We start from the raw sequence: 10,054 nt of genomic DNA on the forward strand, positions 1-10,054 counted from the left end.
GGAAGCCCTGAGACTCTGTGCTTCTTGTACCTGTTTCTTTCTTCAGCTTCAGGACATTTTCAGCCATAATTTCATCAAATATATTTTTGGCCATTTTCTTTTTCTCTTCTCCTTTTGGGATCTCTGTAATGCATATATTAGTACATTTGACATTGTCTCAGAAGTCCCTTAAAATTTGGTTGTTTTTTTTTTTTCTGTTCTGATTAGGTGATTTCCATTATTCTACCTTCCAGATCACTTATGTGTTCTTCTGTATCACTGTGTCTGCTGTTAATTCCTTCTAGTGTATTTTGCATTTCAGTTATTTTATTCTTCAACTCTGGTTCATTTTTTTTCTAGTTCCTTATTAAAATTCCATGTTCATCTATTCTTTTCCCAAGTTCAATTAGCATGCTTATTGTTAAAGTTTTGAACTTTTATCTGGTAAATTATTTATCTCTTTTTCATTAGTTGGTTTTTTTTCTTATTCTTTATTTGAAACATATTCCTCTGTCTTCTCATTTTGTTTAATTTTCTCTATTTCTATGAAATTAGATGAAACAGTTAACTGTCTTGGTCTTAAAGACATGTCCTGTGTGGGGGCATCCCTATGCAGTCTACATGTGCCCAGTGGCTTTGCTGGGAGACCTGGATCTGAAGTGAGCACTGGCTGTGTCATCCTCTGGGGTGTGCTGGCCACCACTGCCTTGGTGGGATGTATGGCTGGAGTTTCAGGGGCTAGAGTCAATTCCAGGTGTGAGCCTGAGCCTCTCCTATGCTTAATGTTCAGCACTCCCTGTCAGGAGTGGAGGCAGGGCCCAAGGGGCTGGAGCAGGAGCCCTGAGGGAGTTGGGTTTCTCCAGGTTGTGATGGCAGTCCCCACCTTGGTTTGGGGTGTGGCTGGGTCCTGAGGGCTTGGGACTGTACTTCTGTGCTCATTTCACTTTTTCCCAGGTGTGCGTACCCTGGTTAGAGGCTAGGTCCGGGCTGGAGGGGTTGGCATCACATTACTGAGTTCACTTCGCCCCCCACTCTCTGAGTGTGCACAGGGACACACACTCCAGTGATGGTGGTTTCCGTCATGGAGTTAGTTTTGCTCCCTCCCAAGTGTGTGCACTGATGCATGTGCTGGAAGTGGCTGCCTCTGTCCTGGTCAGAGGCAGGGCCAGGGTCTGAGCCAGCTCCATTCCCTCCAAGTGTGAGCACTCTTGTTGGCAATGGCAGCCTCTACCTTAGTGGAGAGAAAGAGTGGCTGGAGCAGGAGCTCAGCGCAGGCTGGGGAGGGGAGCTGGGAACAGGTGCCGGGGAAGTTCTGGCAAGCCAGCCAGAACCCCAGGCAGTTTTCAGTCTGCTGCCTCCACAATGTGACTGTGAGTGAGCAAGTCTGTGCATGTGTTCTTTAAGAGCAGAGTCTCGGTTTCTTACAGTCATCTGGTTAAGTCTCACTGGTTTTCAAACCAGCTAAGGGGGCTCATCTTCTTGGTGTTGGACCCCAGGGCTGGGGTTCCTAAGATGTGGCTCAAAGCTCTCACCCCCCAGGAAGATCCCCGAGCCTGTGATATCCCCCTCCTCTTGTGTGTCCCCTGCTAGGGATGTGGGTCCCAACCAAATCACTTCTCCTCCCTTCCTAAGAGACTCTGTGTGGATCTTTATTTACAGTCTTGGTTGTGGAAGAGCTTTCTTGCTAGTCCCCAGGTCTATTTCAGTGAGAGTCTCTCTATATGTAGTTGTAGTTTTGATGTGTTGATGAGGGAAGGTGAGCCCAGCATCCTCCTACTCTACCATCTTGATCTCTGCCACAACTGAATATTTTTATTTAAAAAGAAAAAAGAAAACCTGCCACCACCTTCCATAGTAAACAGAAATAAACTCAAGAAAAAGTTAAAACAAAAGAACTTTCCCCAAAATAGGGGGAAATCTATGGAATATTAGGGTAAGCAATAATTTTATACAGCATACAAAAAGCACTAACCATAAAATAATTGGTAAATTAGATTTAATCAAAATTAAAATTCTCTGTTCTCCCAAGACACTGGTGAGAAAATGATAGGGAGAAAATATTCAATGTGCATATTCATGAAAACACTTCCAAAAGAAGACATAAAAATGGTTAGTAAATACATGAAAAAAATGCTCAACATCATTAGTCATAACGAAATGCAAGTTAAACCACAAGCATATACAACTACAAATCTACCAAAATGGTAAAATTAAAAGTCTGATGGCACCAGGAGTCTGGAGGGTAGAGTAACTGGAGTACTCAACCATTGTTGGTGGGAGTGTCAACTGTTATAACTATTTTGGAACACATTTTTGGCAGCTTCTTATAAGATTAAACATACACTTATTCTATGCCCAATAACTCTACTCTTGGATGTTTACCCAGCAAAAATTAAACACATGTTCTCCAAAAGACTTGTATATGCATGTCCATTGCAGCTTTACTTACAAACAGGTAAAATACTGGAAACAACCCAAAGATTCATTAACAGATGGTTGAAAAAACAAGTTTTGTTAGAATCATATAATGGAATACTGCTGATACAAGCAACAACATGGATTAATCTCAGAAAGAAAAAAAAAGCCATGTGAACAAAGCAAGACTCAGATAATACTATTTGATTGAATTTATATGAAATTCTAGAATAGGCTACCTTCTATAGTGACAGAAATCATATCAGTGGCTGCATAAGGTAGAGGATAGGGGCACTGACTGCTCAGGGGCACAAGGAAATTTGGGAGGTAATGGTATTGTTCCATATGTTGATACATATGTATTATGTGTCAAAACTCATCATACCGTTACACTTAGAGTGGGTGCATTCATGGTATTTTATATAAATTATACATGAATAAGTTGACCAAAAATCATGTATTCATATTAATACTTTCTTTCAAAACGAAAGATAATAAAATTTTTATTTGACTTCTTTGATTGCTTACTTGTAACTTTTTCCTGTTACATTAACTTTGCTACTTTTTGCTTTATCCTATGCTGTATATCAAATACAGTCAAAGTAATTATACCAATATTATTACTAACAATAAGACTGTTTGAAAGTCACTTGAAACAATTCTTTTGTCTGTGTGGTTATGTCATCAACATGATATGTGTTTAGGTTAATTTATTTGTTTTCAGTTTTGAGTAATTGGTATTTTAGGGGTCAATTTTTATTTATATCAGTCATTTACATGACCCCAAACTGAAACCATATAACCAATGCTGTTCAAATAAGTCTTATTTCTATTCTGGACTCTCCCCCATCTTATTTTCCCTATTCCCCTCTAAGTAACCATTTTATTAACTTTTGGTTTATTTTTCCAATCTTTCTTTTTTTGCAAATAAAAGAAAATAAATGTGTCTATTTGAACCAATCCTCTTTCTTACAAAAAGAGCAACTGTATATTACATGTAATGTGATGAATATAGCATTGTATCCCTTAAGAACAGGTCCTGGAGATCATGTCATATCAGTGTATGGAAATCTTGCTTATCCATTTAAAATGTTGCCAAGTATCCACTGTGTGGAAGTATCATATTTTATTCAATTAGTCCTCTGTGGGTAGGCATTGGTGTGGGTAGGCTTCCAATCTTTTGCCATTATATGCCACAAATAACCTTATACCAAAGTAATTTCAAAGTTTTGAAGTATATCTTTAAGATAAAATTCCAGAAGGATTGCTGAGTGCAAAGTTAAGTGCACATGTATTTTTGCTGAATATCAACAAATTCCACTCCATAGAGGTTCTACCAGTTGTCTTTACCACCTGCACTGTATGGGAATTTTGTTCCCCATAATCTCACCAACAGAGTGTGATACATTTGGTAGCTTAAAGAGGGCTGCAACTTCTTTGACACTACTCCACTTGAGATGTGGGGTCTATTTATATCCCTGTAACGGTTAATTCTATGTATCATCTTGACTGGGCTAAGGGATGCCCAGATAGCTGCTAAAACATGATTTCTGGGTGTGTCTGTGAGGGTATTTCTGGAAGAGATTAGCATTTGAATCAGTAGACTGAGTAAAAAAAGGTCACCCTCACCAGTGCAGGTGGGCATCATCCAATCACTGAGGGCCTGAATAAAACAAAAAGGCAGAGGAAGGGTGAATCTGCTTTCTCTGCTTGAGCTGAGACACCCCTTTTTTCCACCCTTGGACATCAGTGCTCCTGGTTCTCAAGCCTTCAGATTTGGACTGGGTCTTACACTATCAGCTCCTCTGATTCTTAGGCCTTAGACTCAGAATGAACTACACCACCAGCTTTCCTGGTTCTCCAGCTTGCAGATGGCAGACTGTGGGACTTCTTGGGGTCTATAATCACGTGAGCACATATTCTATCGGTTCTATTTCTCTAAAAAACCCGGACTAATACGGATTTTGATACCAGGAGTGGCTTTAGAGGAACAGAATTTTAAAGATGAGTTTTCTGAATTGATTCTGGCGTTTCTGAAATTGGCTCTTTAATCTGATTAAAGACTCTAATGACTCTTTCCAGTAGTAAAGAGAGTACTGATAGTCTGTGGTGAACTGTTGATTAAAGATAGGTAATATATCTGCATTGGAAACTCCTAATCAACCACTATATGAAGCAAAGAGAGAAGTGGATACTTTTGGACATTTTTTAAAACTAAGGGATAAATGACATTGGTTGGTTGCCTAATGTTGCTGGACAAAGTGGTGAAAGAAAAGCATGAACCCAGGGATTCCAATTCCCAGCTCAGGCACTCCGTAAGTGATCTAAGAGCTCCTATGCACGCCCTGAAAGACAGCCTTATCTCTAGGAGTCACAGGGCTGAAACTGGTGAAAACGAAATACAGAAACTCATTTTGAGACAGGCTGAATTACAACACAAATTGAACTCCCAGCCTCACTGTTAAAGTGAAGGGACTGATTAGGAAAGAACGAGATCCTGTAAGTTGGGATGGGATGTGTGAGAAGACCCTGATGAAATTGTGGAAACTGAGCCTTCTCTAGTGAGTCTTCCTGACCAGGGGAAGAGTTCTTCCCACTCCCACCCAGTAGCAGCAGCCTCCCCACCCACAGTGGTAGCAGCTTCTCCATCTGTATCTGAGGGGATTAACCCTGCATTGCCTGAGGAAACAGTAATGGCCTCCCCTGAGAGAGCTGCCATGCAAAACAATGCTGATTCTCCTCAGGACCCACCCCACTACCCGCTCTGCTTCTGGACCTACAACTAGAGTCAAGACTTAGCAGACCTCTAGAGGTGAGGTACAAAGTGTGACCCATAAGGATGTGTACTACACTTCATAAGAACTATTTGAGTTTTCTAATCTATACAAGCAGACGTCCAGGGAACATGTGTGGGAATGGACTCTGAGGGTGTAGGATAATGGTGAAGGGAACATAAAGTTGGATCAGGCTGAATTTATTGACATGGGCTCACTAAGGTGAGATTCTGCATTTAATGTTGTAGCTTGGGGAGTTAGAAAGGGCTCTAACTGGAAATACCCAACGTCTCTTGGTTTAATGTAAAGGAAGGCATTCAGAGGCTTAGAGAGACTGAAATGTTAGAGTGAACTTGTCATTTAAGACTTACTCACCCACACTGAAGGGGGTCCAGAGGACATACCTTTCACTAATATTTTGAGAAATAAATTTATGAGGGGAGCCCAACATCCTTGAAGAGCTCCATGATGGCTCTTCTCTGGAGGACAGATCTTAGAGTGGGAACCACGGCCACTCAATTGGGAAACCTAAATGCAATAGGAATATATGTATCCTAGGGTGGCAGGGGCCAAGTGGTGGCACTCAACCCAGAGTGACAAGACAAGGAAGGCAAGATTACCATAATGAACAGTAGAGCCAAAGCAGCAATCAGAAAAGTCAGACTCACACAAACCTTTGGTCTTGGTGAGTTAATCATGATGCTCCTAGGAGAGAAATAGAAATTCTCTCTTGATCTAAATAAGCAGAAAAGCTCTAAGTCAAGTGAACAAAAGTCACTTAACTCAGAAAAACAGAGTCACAGCCATTCAATCAATTCCCAGGGTTAAGCCAGTTTACGGACCCAAAACCCCTTGAATAAATGGGATGCCAGTTCCCCTTGAGGAAGGACCCTGATACACTAATGAAAATTTATACAGTTAACTTTTCTCCCAGCCTTCCCTAGAGGGACCTGTGGTCCTTTACCAGGGTAACTGTACATTGGGGGAAAGGAAATAATCATACCTTTCAGAGACTACCAGACAGTGGATCTGAACTGACACTGATTCCAGAAGACCCAAAACATCACTGTGGCCCTCCAGTCAGAGTAGGTGCTCATGGAGGTCAGGTGGTCATTGGAGCTTTAGCTCAGGCCCATCTCACAGTAGGTCCAGTGGCTCTCTGAACCCACCCTGTGGTTATTTACCCAGTTGCAGAATACATAATTGGAAAAGACATATTAGCAGCTGGAAAAATCCTCACATTGGTTCCCTGCTTATGCAGTGAGGGCTATTATGGTAGAAAAGGCTAAGTGGAAGCTATTAGTACTGTCTCTACCTAGGAAAATAATAAACCAAAAGTAATACCACATCCCTCAAAGGATCACAGATACTACTGCCACTATCGAGGACCTGAAGGATGCAGGGGTGGTGATTCACACCACATCCTCATTCGTCTCTATTTGGCCTGTGCAAAAGACAGGTGGATCTTGGAGAATGACAGTGGATTACTTTATTGTAAGCTTAACCAGGTGGTGCCTCCAATTGCAGCTGCTGTACCAGATATGGTTTCATTGCTTGAGCAAATTAACACATCCCGGAGTGCCTGGTATGCAGCTATTGATGTGGCAAATGCCTTTTTCTCCATACTTGTCCATAAGGCCCTCCAGCAGCAGTTTGCTTTCAACTGGCAAGGCTAGCAATACACATACACTGTTCTCCCTCAGAGGCAAATCAACCCTCCAGTCCTATTCATAATTTAGTTTGCAGGGATCTCAATCACCTTTCCCTTCCACGGGATATCATACTGGCCCATTATATTGATGATATTATGTTGATTACACCTAGTGAGTGAGTAGTAGTAACTACACTAGGCTAATTGGTAAGATATTGGCGTGTCAGAGGGTGGGAAATAAATCTGACTAAAATTCACTTCTACCTCAGTGAAATTTATAGGAGTCCTGTGGTATGGAGCATGTCAATATATCACTTCTGAGATAAACAGGAAGTGGCATCTGGCTCTCCTACAACCAAGAAAGAGGCTCAATACCTAGTGGTCCTCTTTGGATTTGGGAGGCAACATATTCTTCATTTGGTGTGTTACTCCAGTCCATTTACCAAGTGACCTGAAAAACTGTTAGTTTTCAGTGGGGCCCAGAAGAAGAGAAAGCTCTGCCCCAGGTCCAGGTTGCTGTGCAAACTGCTCTGCCACTTGGGCCATATGATCCAGCACATCCAATGGTACTTGAAGTCTCTCTGGCAGGTAGGGACACTGGAGCCTTTGTCGGGCTCCTATAGGTAAATCACACTGCAGGCCTTTAAGATTTTGGAGCGAGGCTGTGCCGTCACCTTTGGATGACTACTCTCATTTTGAGAAACAGCTTTTGGCGTATTAGTGGGCCATAGTAGCTACTGAATGCTTGATGATGGGCCACCAAGTTGCCCATCATGAACTGGGTATTATCCGACCCACCACACCACAAAGCGGGCTTGCACAGTACACTCCATCATCAAATGGAACTGATATATACAAAGTCAGGCCCAAGCAGGGGAGCCTCATGGGGAGTTCCCTGTGATCAGTTGACAGGGGAATAGAAGATCTGGCCTGGTTTAGAGATGGTTCTGCATGATATGCATGCACCACCTGAATGTGCACATCTGCACCACTACGGCCTTTCTCTGGGACATCCCTGAAGGATAGTGGTGAAGAGAAATTCTCCCAGTGGACAGAACTTTGGGGAGTTCACTTAGTTGTGCACATTGCTTACAAGGAGAAAAGGCCAGATCTGTGATTATATGCCAATTCATGGGCTGTGACCAAAGGTTTGTTCTGCATGGTTAGGGACATGGAAGGAACATGATTTGAAAATTGGTGACAAAGAAATATGGGAAGAGGTATGTGGATAGACCTCTCCGAATGGTCAAAAAACATGAAGGTATTTGTGTCCCATGTGAATGCTCACCAAAAGCTTATCTCAGGGCTTCCCTGGTGGCGCAGTGGTTGAGAATCTGCCTGCTAATGCAGGGGACACGGGTTCGAGCCCTGGTCTGGGAAGATCCCACATGCCGCGGAGCAACTAGCCCCGTGAGCCACAACTACTGAGCCTGCGCATCTGGAGCCTGTGCTCCACAACAAGACAGGCCACAATAGTGAGAGGCCCGCGCACCGCGATGAAGAGTGGCCCCCACTTGCCACAACTAGAGAAAGCCCTCGCACAGAAACGAAGACCCAACACAGCCAAAAATTAAAAAAAAAAAAAAAAAGCTTATCTCAGCAGAGGATTTTAATAACCAAGTGGATAGGATGACCCATTCTGTGGATACCAGTCAGCCTCTTTCCCCAGCCACCCGTCATCACCCAATGGGCTCATTAACAAAGTGGCCATGGTGGCAGGGCAGGGTTGGCAGTTATACATGGGCTTCGCAACATGGACATCCACTCACCAAGGATGACCAAGCTATGGCACCACTAACTGCCCAATCTTCAGTGGCAGAGACCAACACTGAGCCCCAAATATGGCAACATTTCCTGCGGTGATCAGACAGCTACCTGGTGGGTGCATACCAGAAGAGGGTTCATTACACTGGACTGCTTCCAGTACAGAAGGGGAAGCATTTTATTCTTACTGGAGTAGACACTCTGGATGTAATTTGCCCTCCCTGCACCCAATGCTTCTGTCAAAGATACCATCCATGGACTTACAGAATGCCTTATCCACCACCATGGTATTCCACACAGCATTGCCTCTGATCAAGGAACTCACTTCATAGGGGAAAAAATGTGGCAACTGGTCCATGCTTATAGAATTCACTGGTCTTACCATGTTCCCCACCATCCTGAAGCAGCTGTCTTGACAGAATGGTGGAATGGCCTTTTGAAGACTCAGTTATAGTGCCAGCTAGGTGGCCATACCTTGCAGGGCTGGAGCAAGGGTCTCCAGAATGCTGTATATGCCCTGAATCAACGTCCAATATATGGTGCTGTTTCTCCCAAACCCAGGATTCACGGGCCCAGGAATCAAGGAGGAAATGGAATTGACACCACTCATTATTAACCTTAGTGACCCACTAGCAAAATTTTTGCTTCCTGTTCCCATGACTTTACACTTTGCTGGCCTAGAGGTCTTAGTCCTAGAGGGAGGAATGCTTCCACCAAGAGACACAACAATGATTCTATTAACTGGAAGTTAAGACTGCCACCTGGCATCATCAAAACATCTACAAACAATAAATGCTAGAGAGAGTGTGGAGAAAAGGGAACCCTCTCGCACTGTTGGTGGGAATGTAAATTGATATAGCCACTTTGGAGAACAGTATGGAGATTCCTTAAAAAACTAAAAATAGAACTACCATACGACCCAGCAATCCCACTACTGAGCATATACCCTGAGAAAACCATAATTAAAAAAGAGTCATGTACCACAATGTTCATTGCAGCACTATTTACAATAGCCAGGACATGGAAGCAACCGAAGTGCCCATCAACTGATGAATGGATAAAGAAGATGCGGCACATATATACAATGGAATATTACTCAGCCATAAAAAGAAACGAAATTGAGTTACTTGTAGTGAGGTGGATGGACCTAGAGCCTGTCATACAGAGTGAAGTAAGTCAGAAAGAGAAAAACACATGCGTATGCTAACACATATATATGGAATCTAAAAAAAAAAAAAAAAAAAAAAAAAGGCTCTGAGGAACCTAGGGGCAGGATAGGAATAAAGACACAGACGTAGAGAATGGACTTGAGGACGTGGGGAGGGGGAAGGGTAAGCTGGAACGCAGTGAGAAAGTGGCATGGACATATATACACTACCAAATGTAAAATAGATAGCTAGTGGGAAGCAGCCACATAGCACAGGGAGATCAGCTCGGTGCTTTGTGTCCACCTAGGGGGTGGGATAGGGAG

This window comes from Balaenoptera acutorostrata, chromosome 3, assembly GCF_949987535.1.
Source record: "Balaenoptera acutorostrata chromosome 3, mBalAcu1.1, whole genome shotgun sequence".
NCBI classification, from domain to species: domain Eukaryota; kingdom Metazoa; phylum Chordata; class Mammalia; order Artiodactyla; family Balaenopteridae; genus Balaenoptera; species Balaenoptera acutorostrata.